Source organism: Haemaphysalis longicornis, unplaced genomic scaffold (assembly GCF_048455015.1).
Source record: "Haemaphysalis longicornis isolate Haplotype H1 unplaced genomic scaffold, Haemaphysalis longicornis Haplotype H1 scaffold_1, whole genome shotgun sequence".
In the NCBI taxonomy this organism is placed as follows: Eukaryota; Metazoa; Arthropoda; class Arachnida; order Ixodida; family Ixodidae; genus Haemaphysalis; species Haemaphysalis longicornis.
This window is the reverse complement of record NW_027526203.1, coordinates 405,435,525-405,450,494: the sequence shown is the minus strand read 5'-3', so window position 1 is coordinate 405,450,494 and position 14,970 is coordinate 405,435,525. Positions and strand designations below refer to the sequence as shown.

The following is a 14,970-nucleotide window of genomic DNA, read 5'->3' as shown; positions in this document are numbered from 1 at the left end:
CGCCACTCTGACTACACGGGGAGAAGGGGACCTTCTTTTCAACCCCCGGGGCGTGACTCCAACGTCTACAGCCTGTCATGAGCGGGTAACTGGCGGGAAGCCCTCTTATGCTACCTAGGCATCAAGGCTGCCAGAACCGAGACCCTCGCTAGGCTTTCGCAGAATAATATAGTAAGGAAATGAGGGGCTCGTTGAGGAAATACAGAAAGATAGGTCAGCAGTCTACAACGCCAAAGGAGGCATAGGGGTGTGGTTAGGCTCTTTTTTTTTTTTTTACTATGGTTAATGAAGGAAACATTTTTTTAATATACAGAAGAAAGAAAGAAAGAAAAACACGCGCCCAGAGTGGGGACCGAACCCACGCCTTTCGATTACATGTCGAATGCCTTACCAATTCGTGTAGTCTCCCCGTGTAGTCAGAGTGGCGCTGGCTACCACCCTCAAGTGTCAAATACACTTCTAGTAAATATAAATAGCTCAGAAAGTGAAGGAGAACACAGTCGCCCAGATAGCCGAATTGGTAAGGCATTCGACATGTAATCGAAAGGCGTGGGTTCGGTCCCCACTCTGGGCGCGTGTTTTTCTTTCTTTCTTTCTTCTGTATATTAAAAAAAATGTTTCCTTCATTAACCATAGTAAAAAAAAAAAAAAAGAGCCTAACCACACCCCTATGCCTCCTTTGGCGTTGTAGACTGCTGACCTATCTTTCTGTATTTCCTCAACGAGCCCCTCATTTCCTTACTATATTATTCTGCGAAAGCCTAGCGAGGGTCTCGGTTCTGGCAGCCTTGATGCCTAGGTAGCATAAGAGGGCTTCCCGCCAGTTACCCGCTCATGACAGGCTGTAGACGTTGGAGTCACGCCCCGGGGGTTGAAAAGAAGGTCCCCTTCTCCCCGTGTAGTCAGAGTGGCGCTGGCTACCACCCTCAAGTGTCAGATACACTTCTAGTAAATATAAATAGCTCAGAAAGTGAAGGAGAACACAGTCGCCCAGATAGCCGAATTGGTAAGGCATTCGACATGTAATCGAAAGGCGTGGGTTCGGTCCCCACTCTGGGCGCGTGTTTTTCTTTCTTTCTTTCTTCTGTATATTAAAAAAAATGTTTCCTTCATTAACCATAGTAAAAAAAAAAAAAAGAGCCTAACCACACCCCTATGCCTCCTTTGGCGTTGTAGACTGCTGACCTATCTTTCTGTATTTCCTCAACGAGCCCCTCATTTCCTTACTATATATATATATATATATATATATATATATATCAACGTTTACAAAAGACTGATTAAAGGGTGTGGCGAACATTACCTTATTATAATATGAGATGAAGGCTTAGAATGGGTAGGCCATGTTGCGAGTTTTTGCGGTTTTTTAAACAAAAAAAAAGTGCGTTCAAAAATGTCGTTTTTCCCGCACCATGGTTCCCACAGATTTGCTGCTTGTGCTATGATGGGACAAAGGGACACCCTGGGACACCTAAAGGGTCAAATTTAGCCGATTGCAACTATGTTTTACCTTCCCAACCTGCTCGCAACCAAGCAACAAGCTGACATTGGCCGTTCGACGGGTGAAAATCCAAATTTAAAGGACGAGGCGGCATGTAAACCCATTGCAAAAAAACGTGTCATTGTTACGGCTGTCGGCGCGGGGGCCGCGAACGCCACATGGTGTTTTTCTCTTCCGAAACCTATAAAAGACGCACAACGGCGTTATATTTTTGCAATATAGTCGGATAATGCATTGCATGCGTTAAACTTCGCAATAAAGTCGCAAATAAGACTAAAAATGCCCTTCCGTGCCTCTTGAGGCTGAGGTTTCCCACTGTCGCATGTTTTGTTTCTTGTTCGCCGACTGCCTTCGAACTCTCATTTTCTCACTATATACATAATACACAGGCGCAGGTAATCATTGTCATAGTTTCCGTATTTTTTGGCACCCAAAAGGATAATCGTGTTGGTGCAACCGTTGCAGACAATTCCCTAGGTGACAAAAATATTCGTGGGCCCTTTTATTCTTGGGCCATTTTATCCGTGAGCTCTTTTAGTCAATTAAAAAAAAAACAAAGTTTGAACACGTAGTAGTTAAAGCCCGCTCACTCCATAAAAACTCACACAACTACTCATACGCGTCGTCAAAGCTCGACGCAAAATTAGATGGAGGGCTCGCTCGCTCATAGCACACAATGCGCGGCAGCACTAGTACAAGTATCTTTAACAACCGTTGTTGCAAGATCGCACCGGAAATTCTCGAGACACGTGAGGTCAAAACTTCGACGCATGCCAGAGGAATGGAACGATAGCCCACGGCAGATCATCCAACCCCCTCACACTGTTCAAGCACGTGGGAAAAAACTTAACCTCACTGGTTGCAGGGTATATAAATTATGCATTCCTGAAGTCCCAATGCAGCCGAGCTAATGGGATGAATTTCAAGATATTTTCATTTTCTTTTTTTAGTGACAGGGTTTTCGCATTCTTCACCGAACACGCCATTCCAGGCTCAGCATTCCGCTTCAAAACTTCATACTCTCTTCGCCTGGCTACAGTTTTCCGTATTTGTATTTCCGCATGCTATGGTATCTGAAATAACATTGCTACATGTTTCTTTCGCTATTTCTATCTACGTAATGTGAATTAAAATGTTCTGTATTCCGTGACTCGACTTTCATTAACTTTAAAAGTTACATATGGATTTTTTCTCAAACACAACGGAAGAATAATTCACCATACTTCATCTAGTATCATATAGATGGTTCGAAAGGTAGCGCAAAGTTTTGTTAGAGTACGTGTATATAGTTGTTGTCCTGGTCATCTCCCTTTCTTGTGCGTGCGACGCCATTTTTTTCCTGCATATTGTTCAGTTCCGCATTGGATTGGACAGGTTCCCTTATCTTCAGACTTCTTTCAGAACAAAGCGGTTACCACATCAAAGGTTTACGACGTCCCGGAAAGCACGGCGAGGGTTCGTTCTGCTAAGGAACAGGCCAGCAGCACAGACAAAAAGGTGCCAATGCTTTCTAAAATCTTTCTGACTTTGAAGCTCCCGTGTTGACTGCATGATTATTCTTTATACGTGATCTCGGTGACATTCACAAGGTGCAACAGACCTTCCAGCGAAACATGCGTCTGTAACGGAAGCATTCTACACAACTATAAAACGCCAGTTGAATAATAATGTGTAATAAAAAATGGAGAGGCTGGTTCCACGGTAATTTAAACAAACTTCACATCACGTTAGTAAAAAAAAATCTCTGTAGTCGAACCTTTAATTCCTGGCGTGGCTAAGATATTTTTCTAGTAGTACTAACATCCCCCCTTCACCAGATGGCAACATTTAAAATATTTCGAACGTTTTTCTGAAGGCAACGGCATTATGATCGGAAAAAATTCCTTACATGCACCGAACTCTCAGAGGTAGGAAACCAGCACCTCGTATTACGCTCTAAACAATGTCAGAAAGTCCGCTATCACACAGTATACTCAAGGGACCAATCACTGCGATCAAGGTGACCAAGTAGGTCAATGGCGAGGCCAAGCATAGGATTTGACTGGAAAAGCCACATTGCATTGCGTGATGTGATAGGGCAAATCACATTTTTGAGTAGAATTACATGTCTGGCTTCGTCATTCGCAAATCTGTCTCCACGGACGCAGCGGTTGGCCCTTCAGACACATTGTGTGAAACAAAACGAGGGACCTTTTTTTTAAGTGTTAGCAGCAAACGCAGGTGGAAGATACCACAGCTCAAATTAAAAAAGGGAATGTAATTGGGCCCGGAAGGTAATGTCGAGAAGTGACAACTGATGAACTGTTAGCGTAATAGAGCGGCCATCCATAGACGGGAATAGAAGCAGAGAAAGTCAGATTAATGTCCCTTTCCCCATATAATTCAATCGCAGTTTCAGAATGAGCTGTAGTCTGAACTCGCAGCCCTGAGCCCCAGCAGGTGTAGAGCCCCTGACCAACGCGGCGGTCAGGTCAGCGCTATAGCAAAGGGTGCCGAAAATTTCGAGGTGCGGACAGGCCGCCAGCAGCATTTCATCCTGGCAACGTTTCACAGTAGACCTCAAATGAGAAATAGCAGCTTCACTGGGCTATTGGGGAAGCTCCGAGGCGCCAAATGAGGCATCATAGTGTCAAGGTCAAGTTAGAAGGGCAGCATGATTCTTCATCGAGTGATTGTTACTGCGCAGCTGCAGTTATTCTGTCGAAATGATCGGTATGCTCGTCGGTGTATATTTATTTTGCTCTGGTGACTGATGGCAGCGTTGCTTCCTATTGTCTTTTAGTATCATGGGTTGCTCGTGGGTCGTCTTAAAATGTGTATGCAACTGTCAATACGCCACTGCTGCGCACGTTGCATGGCGTTAGAATGGGTGAAATTACTGACGATGTCACCCGCATAGGTGGCGACACGTGTTATAAATTGTTTTACGTTGATGAGTGGAGTTACCGCCTCACATTCTCCCCACTCCCCGTCCCGTCCTCCTAGCACCAAAGCTTCTGAATGTACTGGAATCCCCCCCACCCCAGTTGTTGTGCCTTTTTTGCATCAGGCTGACTTCTAAACGATTTTCTGCCAGGCAAGTGCTCGAACATAAGACAATAATTTTACTGAAGAAAAAAGAAACTGTAAACATCCTGTTTTTGATTGCTTCCGCTGGACAACTCTCCTTGGTAAGCGGAAGGATACTAGAGCCCGTACGTACGCACATAGAAGAGACAAACGATCCGGACAACTAGCGGACTCTTCCGTTGAGAGGTGGAGCTCAGCTAATCGAAGTTGCGACCCTGTGTACTGAAAACATACGCCGGGCGACAGGTATACAAAGTGACCACGGTTTGCCCTCAGGCCAGCGTGGCAGGCGGGCTCGACGGGTGCTCTTTGTTTTTGGGCGCTCCTTAGGCTCGTCCCCTGTGGCTCTCAGCTGGAGCTGACACGTATCGTGCGCACAGGCGTGTTCGGACCCGGCCTAGCCGTCTGGAATGTATATATAAGAGAACCATCGCCCTGAAGATATCCTCTTCACTTGTCAGCGGCAGGAGCGATTCGCAATTTTCTCCTCCAGGCCACACCCTCTCCGCTTGTCCACGCCGTTGGGGACGCCGGTCAGCCAATAAAGGCCAACCAAAGTTCTACCCGGACTTCCCGCAGCTGCTTTTCCTCGCTGGAAGCGCTGGTGCAGCGCAGGCTCCACGAAGCCGCCTGCCTGAAGCATTGTTGGCGTCCAACGGGAGGGACTGCGAGCCTTAAACACGGGGCGCTCTACCCGCACCAAACTGTCACCACCCTGTGCAAGCGCGCTGAGAGTACGCTTTGATCGGGTGTTCCTTTTAACGGGGAGGGATATATTCACCATATTCGAACAATGCTCCATCTGCACCGCGTACGTACTTATGTAACGATGCTAGTGCCCTTGAGAAGGGCGACTTTCCAATGGCCTGTCTTCTGCGACTAAAACCTCCGCTAGTTTCACGTCAAACAAGAAGATAAAAAAAAAAGCATTGGGATTATGGCGCTGTCGGGCGCTGAAAGTAGAAATATTATCATCACTGGGACTGTGATAGAAACAATGCCTAAAATGCACTTTAAGCATCGTTTGCGTTAGCTAGGCTTGGTTCTCTGCTGGCAATGCGGTGAAATTGAAAGAAAGAGGAGGGAAGAGGAGAAATATTGCGAATAAATTGAAGAGGTGCGGACTTTTTATGGGACTGTAACCATAAAAGTATCTTAGGCATCCCGAAAACGAGAAAGGAACTCAAATTGGAGAACTTACGCCTATTTCTCTTACGTCTTGCCTGGGCAAGCTTCTGGAACACGTGGTGCTGAATAGGTCGTACAAGCACATGGAGACAAACCACTTGTTTCCTCACACAATGGTGGGTTTCAGGCCCAAGCTTTCCACGCAAGACGTTATGCTGCAACTAAAACACTAGATTTTGGACAACATGCAAGGTTCGGACCTTGACACAAGAGTTATACTTGGACTGGACCTCACCAAGGCATTTGACAACGTCATACACGATGCCATTCTATACAATCTGGCCGAGCTGGGAGTCGGGCGCCGCGCCTATGCATACATCAAGGACTTTCTGTCTCATCGCATGGCATGTCTCATCCTGGGAAGATTTGAATCGGAGCTCATTCAAATGGGGAGTCCGGGCACACCACAGGGATCCGTACTGTCGCCCTTCATCTTCAACGTCGCCATGATCAAGCTGCCTCCACTCCTAGAGGCTATCCCGGGAATCCAACATAGCCTCTACGCAGATGATATTACAATCTGGGCGACAGGAGGCAGTGATGAGGACCTGGAGAAAGGCTGCAGCAAGCTGCCGATGCAGTCCACGCCTACATCACCCCGAGAGGTCTTGCCTGCTCACCTCAACAATCGGAGATCCTTTTCTACCAACCTCCCAAACAGGGAAGAAGAAAGACGTCCCGAACATTCAAGTGTATATACAGGGCAACCTGATTCCACGCGTCGAGTACATTCGCGTTCTTGGCCTTCATGTTCAAGCGAATGAAGCCAACACAGGTACTATATCGACGTTGAGATCTAGTGCGCAGCAAATCAGCCAACTTATAGCCCGCATAGCGAACAAACCCCACGGCCTCAAGGAGGCAAATTTACTGCGCCTCGTCCATGCTTTGACTGCAAGTCGCGTCATATACGTGGCTCCTTCTCTGAACTTCAAAAGGACATAAATAGAGAAGCTTCAGGGCATCACTCAGAAAGCCTACAAGCAAGCTGTAGGAATACCCGTCACGGCATCCAAGTAGCGCTTCCAAGCAATGGGGGGTGCACAATATTCTGGAAGAGCTAGTAGAAGCACAAAGGATGGCGCAGCTGCACAGGCTCTCGTGCAGCGACACTAGCCGCGCATTTCTGAGGTCCCGCCGCATCCCCTTCGCCTCTCAACACGGTATCAAATGTTCTCTGGATAACAGCACTCGATCATACATCCATGTTTCTCCCATACCACGACATAAGCACCCGGATCATCATCAAGACAGAAGAACAGCCAGAGCTTCTGCACTTCACCGGCAGCTGTGCGGGAGCCCACATGTCTTCTATGTGGATGCTGCGGATTATTACGACTGACCGGCTGCAGCTGTAGCCGTGGTAGTCCAGCAAGGAAACGCAGTGACCTCCTGCACAATCCTGACGACGCACCCTGAGGTGGCGGAAGAAGCGCCTATTGCACTCGCAATAGCTAGCATGGAAGCCAAAATTATTGTGTCTGATTCCAAGACGGCAATAAGAAACTTCCTGGCGGGACGAATATCCCTGCCAGCGGTCAAAATTCTTTCGACGTTTATTGGTGACAGATGCAGGCATCTTCGTCTTGTCTGGACACCAGCACACTCTTCCCTGCCGGGGAATTAACTGGCTCACGAGGCAGCCCGAGATTTCGGCAACCAGGCTGACCTCGACGGAGACATCGGGCCTACGTTCACGGGGAGCAGAGACAGGCTGGTCACGTACAGGGAGATTACGCACCACTACAGGTTGAGCCGCCTCAAGTACCCTGCACCACACTCTTCCCTCAACAGATAGCCGTCGGTTTCGTGGAGACAACTACAGTCAAACACCTTTCCCAGCCCCGTTCTCTACAACCGATATTTCACAGACACATTATCCGATAGATGCTAGTGCTGTGTAGACAAAGCCACCCTACAACATATCATATGGGCATGCCCACAGAAACGTCGTTCACCTAATCGAGCATTAAACACCAGGACTCAAGAGCAATTGGAGGCCACCTTGCTCAGCTCTCACCCCGACTCACAACTACTCGTGCAGCTGGCGGAAGATGTCGCTAGGGCCCACGGGCTCATGGCCGCAGTAAAGGCTTGGTTCGTTGTTTCTTGCTTCGATGCGCCGATGTTGTGGCGTGTAGAAGTCTTCCGATGGTCTGCGTTGGTGCATGATGGTTGCGGCACTGATGACACGACGATGAGAGTCGTTGAGGGTTTTTCTAGCTGTATATTTAAGCGAAAGACATATACAGGATATTTACAGACTGAAGTAGTCAGAGTAAGAAATAAAGGGGGGTTCTTGGTCAGCTAAGACTTTGTGCACCCGGCACCCCCGTCAGCGACGGACCCTGACCTAAGACTACCCGAGTGGTGAAATCCTCCCTAGCCTGACCTGGCTAGCCTAACAATACGCCGTCCGTGCATAGCTCGTTAAAACCCTGAGGATTCGACCCCGAGACCTCGTGTCTCGTGGTTTTAATGGTTCACTTAGTCTCCACCCCCGATACACAGGCCAATCAGCATCCCCTGGCGATCTGACTGGTCGGGTTACCATATCCGGGTTTAAACTGCGGTGGGCAACGCCCCCCGTAACCCTGAAACATCGGTCACCCTCTCTCACAACAGAAAGAAGGAAAATATCAAAAGCAACAGAAACAACTACAACAAGCATTCAGAAACTCGCGGAAACACGTGCAAGCGCCAGGGACAAGCTTCTACGAACGCGGCGCGCGTCGCCTGTTCCCAGGATTCTCGTTCAAGACCGGACAGCCACTCACGCCAGCTGGCACCCATAACCGTCCATCTTAAGGAAACGCGACGGGTCTCCAAGATTGTCCGTCGTTGACAGGCGATGCTCCGTTAATTGGACCGCGTACCAGAATCAACGCGTAGGGAACACAGGACACGGCGACCGCCGCAGGCGTCGCATATACGAACACCCTCGCACGCCCTCACTCCGCGCGCGGACGGGCCAGCAAAGGGAGAACTATAGTGTACTAGAATTGGTACTGTAGGGAGAACTATCGCCATAAATCGCCCACTGTCTAACCATGGTTGACAGCTCCAAGCTCCCCCGTCTCCAGCGGTGCGACGGACTAAATGGTTTTACAACCGGTTAAACGAAAACGCGGTGGGCCCAGAGCCAGCTACTGCCAAGCTCCCTGAGTGCCCTTGAAGACGCCGTACCGCCAATGTTTTCCCACAGCTGCACCATGCCCTCCGACCAAAACAACGCCAAGACGCGGCTGCAGCCCGAGACAATGTGTCCTCACGCGAGCGGCGTGACCCAGAGGCCGTTTGCTCTTAACAAGCTGGCTGCCATAAAGCCATTAATTCCGCATTCCCGGAACAGCCGCTAGCCCCCTGCGCCCGACACATTCCGCGTCGCTGGCGCCTGGATCCCTTACAGCCGCCATCTAACGGGGAAGGCTAGGTGACTTCCTCCCTGTCACCCCTTTCTTCTAACAGTTTGGGCTCAAATAAAGTTCGTTCTCTCTCTCTCTCTCTCTCTCTCACACACACACACACACACACACACACGAACAAAACATAAAGTTTTGAAACATTTGATTTAAAAAAATCATGAATGATCACCCCAAGGTGATACGATTTACAGTGACAGCTGTTGACGCAAAACAGTGCGATTATGATGATTCCCCAAGAAAAACATTTTATTTGACGCGTCTTAAACTGCTTTTTCTAAGTAGTAAAAATGCGAAGGAAGGGTGGGGGCGCGGGCCATGTGTGTATATTGGGTATTGGCCTGCAATGCTATATTGGTATGATGTTGGCGCCGCCGTTTCTGGTCAATGCCCCTTGGTCGATATGTGTCATGTGGTATGTGTGCGTGGACACAGATCGGGAGCAACAACTTCCAGATGTTGCTATTTTCAGTTCCAGTGAAATCTGCAAGCGATAAGGAATCATTATTTTGTCTCCTGTGCCTTGAAACAATTCATGTCAGAGTGGACTCGTGGCCGAGCAGTTATAGCCGGTTTTGGACAGCAATTAGCACCTAGTAACTAATTGCTTTGTTCATGTGACGGCACCAGTTTACTCTGTAGGTCCAAAATCTGGAGTCGCAATCAAGAGATGCCACACAAACGAGGTGACCCTACAAGAAAAAAAAGTAACTGAGTTGAAAAAGAAATTGTGTAAATATGGGTGCGGATGGAAATCAAAATTAGTTCCTTCGAAGTGCAAAACAACCACGCATCTCGCAACGCCACAAATCTTCATGGCAATAGCTGGATAAAGGTAGCTGTAGCGGTGTCCTTTGATAAGAAAAGAGTTTAAAGCGCTCATCTCACACTTAGGTTATTCTGGCTTGATAATGCGAATTCCCCACCCGTCTGCATGTTTCCAGAAAGGACTGCGCTCTAACGTAAGTACACGCAGAAACCAGAACAGCATTCAATTAAACAGGGTCAAAGAGAGTCTTGGGACTCTCAGGAAAAGAGTGGCGACCAAGAGTCGTGAGATAGACTCAATAGGATGCAGTCGCTGTGACTCCAAAGCGACAAACAAAGGGGGCCTTGCTGACTTCTGCGACCCTCTAACGGGGGTCGTACAGGGGGTCACCAGACTCCTTTGAAAGAGACGTCCATTAGTTGAAGAGTCCCATTAGACGAAGAGTCAAAAAGGAGTATGGGCAACTGTATTAGACATCATCGCTACGATTTTGTAAGGTGCGCCACGCAAGCGTATACAAGAAACATCAATACCAGGACCTAAAATCTTTTATTTAAACACCAATCTAAAACAATACAAAATTAAATACATTCATCCATGAATTTTGACTCAATGATTAGGAAAAATGTCAAGTTAAACAGAAAATCACGAGAGGTAATCTTAGAGGCTTTTATACTAAGATATGAAAAAATAATGTTAATAGTACGGTTAAAAAACTTACAGCATCCCAACTCACATCAATAAAAATTGTTCTTCATTGGCCTTTCACAACGACCAAATGTCAATATTTGATACATTGAAAATACAAGTGAAAGGCATTTCAAACGTGAACTCCAATAATAGCCGAGTGGGCTGCCTCCAGTGCCGGTGACAGTTGGGCGTGAATACATCATTCTTGGAACCTGAAAAAACGCGGCAAATAAGAGGAAACTTTCGCTGCAAAACTTCATGCGAGAACGTACTTTATAAACGTGGGCAGTGAACAACAAATAGAACGTTTATACATGCTGCATGTGTTCACACAGTGAAAAAAAGTATCTATGATAATTTCATAAACAAATACAAAACGTGGGGTTTAGCACGCTGGAGCTACATTCGCCCCGATCAGTTTCGACCGCCTGAGGTAAAAAATAGACGGCAGATTGGTAACTCGCCAATATTTTGTCCCTTTTGCATTGAAATCTTCGTTATTAGGGAGGGTATCATTGCAACATTTGTGAAAAAAATTTGAAACGAATAATTTTATAAATAAAACTTCTTGTATAAACCACTACGCAGTGAACACTTGCCTATAAAGGGTATATTGGCAAGAAGCTCAATGAACGCTTTCTTTCCAGTTGGGACTGCATTGCATTTTAAATTCCATCTTGTGCGGTGGTACCAGTTTCGAGCCCGCCATCTGAATGAGTGGCACATGGAGCACTTGCATTTTATGATTTAGAGGGCTTGTGAATGCTCCCGAAGGGTACGAAATGGAGAAGTGTGTAGCACTACAGCGGTTCAGGCATGTGCAAAAAATTTGAACTAAGCCGTAAAGGTTTCAGATTCTTGTTAAGAAGCAGTCGTTATCTTAACGGACAAGCATTTAAATCGGGGCAGTCTTGGGGCTTGGCTGTGGCAAGAAGCCTTTCTGAGTTAGGGGTTTGTTTTTGCATTCTACACATTTCTAGTGTTTTCACTATGTTCTCTCTGGTAGCTAAGCAGATTTTCTTATCCCTGCCAATGGCAATGAACATTCCTGTACCTAAACAGCGATTGCTTTGTTTTCTTTTCCATCCACGCCCTTGCACTGTTTATTGACATACCGGTACGTAACCCACCAGCCGAAGCACAAACTTGTGTAAAATGGCTTTACAAAATAAGTTTTCAGAGGCTTTTGCTTCATAAAGGAATGACACTATACGTTGAAGCACGAGGCAATCGTGTTTATTTGTGGCACTGAAAAACAAAACGTTTACTTTAAAAATTCCCCGCTTCAATAAGTCATATGCATACCACTCTGCTCCGCCGTGCACGCACTAAACCTGTGGCTGCACTTGGCGGCAGCTGGACTGGTGACGTAGAAGCACCACCCCAATATACGACACAAGGCCACAGCTTTCAAAGAAAATGCTTTTAATTTAAATATCTTGTACTGTACAGTCGTCCACAAACTACACGAATGACGAAAAGTGTGGCCTGAACTCCGCTAGCACCACAATGCAATAGTCATACTGCGATAATGCTCTCAGTATGCTTACGTATAGCTGGAAATAGCTGGCACAGAGATTGCCTTGCCTGCTTAGCATGTTCCCGACCTACACGTACAAGGTATGCTCGTTAGGGAGGCGCTTCTACGCTTTTTACGAACGAATGTGCCCTTGCACCAGCCCCAGCACCACGTTGCAGGTTTTCTATTATCTAAACCCTTAAGTTTAATAAACGTTTTACACTCAGAGTACATCATTTTCTCCATTGCCTAAAGTTTTTTTCAGAATAGGTAACTGACAAACCACCAGAGTGCTAATAACAATCATTTCGTTAGACCGGCCGCCTATGGACCAAACTCTGAATGTGCGCGAGCTGCGGCAGCATGGAGCAAAATTTCAAGTTTCCGAAATAAAATCAACTTTTCTTGCTGGGACGCGTGAGGCCGCACTTCGAGCACAACATAGAAATAACGAGTACCATAACGAGCACGTTTTCTACGCAACGATCAGCCACAGGTGAAGCAGTAAAAGCGTTCTGCTCACAAGCTATCTCTAGCACCAACCACCGCAAGCTTACCGACGCAGTATTCAGAGACGGCGATCATCACTTCGCGACACTGGCGGCATTTGTGTTACGTCTGTCAACAACTGTACAGGTCGTACCGTGCCGAACATCTCACACAATGTATTTAACTATTTCCTATTTTGAATTTTAATAACACAGCTCTCATATGATTGGCATGATCTCAAGTTAGTTTGAAAAAACGTCTGGCAGCATATACGTTCCACAATAAACAAAAAAGCATGAAGCTACATATTGTTCAAACAATCTGAAACAAACACTTTAATGATAGTTTTATAGAATTCACGGGTCTCTTTTCTTAGCTAAAAGACCACGTTAATGTTACTGTAATTTTGTACCTTCTGCATATTTGTTAAACTGATGTTGGCGAAAATTAAACTCGGGCTTTATGCGCTGCAGCTACATCTGTGCCATGACGTGCATAGTAGGGGAGGGCTACGGATTATTTTAAACTTGTAAATTTGTAAAAATTGCAACATTCATATTTAAAAAAAAATTTCAGTACCATGAAAATTTCAAATTTTGGGTGTTTTGGCACTAAGGCAATGAGTTGTACCATTACAGAGAGGTACAGGTTACTTTAAACCGCTTGGGAATCTTTTACGGGCTAAAATCTCGAAAGATGGCATATCTGCTGCAGCACGGGCCAGACGTGGTAGCACTGCAGGAGAGCTACGTGCGTGCGGGAGAAGGCTCGGAGCTGAGGCTGCCTGGATATACGGGCTACCACAGTCCCACGGCCTGCGACAACGCGCAGTGCTCGTTGGTGGCGTGCAGCGAGCCAGCCCATCCTCCAGGACCCTCGCGCGCGTCAATGTTCGTGCGCGACTGCGTGCAGCACGCGGTGCTGGACACCAGTGGGGTGACAACAACTGTGCAAGAGTGCGTGGCAGTGACATTACGGCTAGGTACGGGTGGTGACATGACTGTGTGCAGTGTCTATGTGCGTCCATGCCAGAGCTGGGACTCGGGCCTCCTGGATCAGCTGGTGTCTCTATGCGCAGACCGCCATCTCCTCTGTGGTGATTTCAACGCCCACCACACTGCTTGGGGAGATGGCAGGATCGACACGCGGGGAGAGCAGCTGTGGGACACCATGCTGCGCCTCAGCCTCACTGCACTGAACACCGGTGAGTGCACCTTTAGGCGTGGCAGTCGCACTGCCACTGCCATCGACCTCAGCCTGGTGTCAGCCGGGGTTGAGGCCACTTGGAGGCGGGAGCCCAGCACATGGGGCTCCGACCATTACCCGCTGCACATTGCACCACCCGGGAAGCCGGCCAGACGGCCCGCACTGCACCACATCACCCACTGGGACCAGTTCCGGCGCTGCCTTGCTGAGGAGGAGCTGGGGGAGGGAGCAGAGATGTTCCGGGGCTTGGTTCGCTGCGCCAGGCGAGCCACGCGGAGCTGCACCGTCGCCGAGGGGACCACCACCATGCCAGACCTGAAGCTGCTGCAGCTGCGGGCGGTACGGAACCGTGCGGAGCGGAGGGCGCGGCGCTCGGGGGACAGGGCAGACTGGACGGAGTACCGTCGCGTGGATGCTGCCTGCCGACGACATGCCCACCGCCTCAACCGGCAACGGTGGGCCGAGCTGTGTGTCAGCTCGGAGGCAGACCCGCGCTGCCGTCGACTCTGGGGCATCTTCCGCTCCATCTTGAAGCCCCGGATAAACCGCAACCATCTGGCCGCCCTGGCCATCCGCAAGCAGGCAAGCTTTGGGGAGCTGGCCGAACTCTTTGCGGATCACTTCCTGCCACAGCACCGGACGGAACCAAGGCCCGCGGCTGCGCTGGAGGAGCCCGAGGGACGCCACTCGCTCAACGACGCCCCCATCACGGAGGGCGAACTCCGCAGTGCCCTCCGAAGCTGCAAGCGCAAGTCGGCGCCAGGGGCAGACGGCCTCACCTACCAGATGATCCGCAACCTGGATGAGGTGGGGTTCGGCAAGCTCCTGATGGCCTACAACCGCATCTGGGAGACGGGGCAGCTGCCGCCCGAGTGGCTGCTCGCCATCCTGAGGCCCATACTCAAGCCGGGGAAGGGCCTTTGGGCGGTCACGGCATATCGTCCCGTGGCCCTCACCTCCTGCGGGTGCAAGCTGCTGGAGCGGGTGGCGCTGCGCAGGATGGAGGCCATCGTGGTGGAGGAGGAGGCGATCCCGGAGCAGCTCACGGGGTTTCGAAAGCACCGAGCGGCGGCCGACTCCATCACTGACGTGGTGGCGGCCCTGGAACACGCCCGTG

The 14,970-nt window shown here is 48.7% G+C and overlaps 1 long non-coding RNA gene across 3 annotated transcripts in view; it reads right to left on the bottom strand.

Moving 5' to 3' along the window:
- Positions 1 to 10,517: 10,517 nt before the first annotated feature.
- Positions 10,518 to 14,970, bottom strand: part of LOC144172329 (uncharacterized) — a 202,173-nt gene continuing 197,720 nt past the window's right edge. For all 3 annotated transcript variants that reach the window (XR_013323000.1, XR_013323001.1, XR_013322997.1), the window contains one exon: positions 10,518 to 10,851. This is a non-coding gene — a long non-coding RNA (uncharacterized LOC144172329). The remainder of the gene's footprint in view (positions 10,852 to 14,970) is intronic.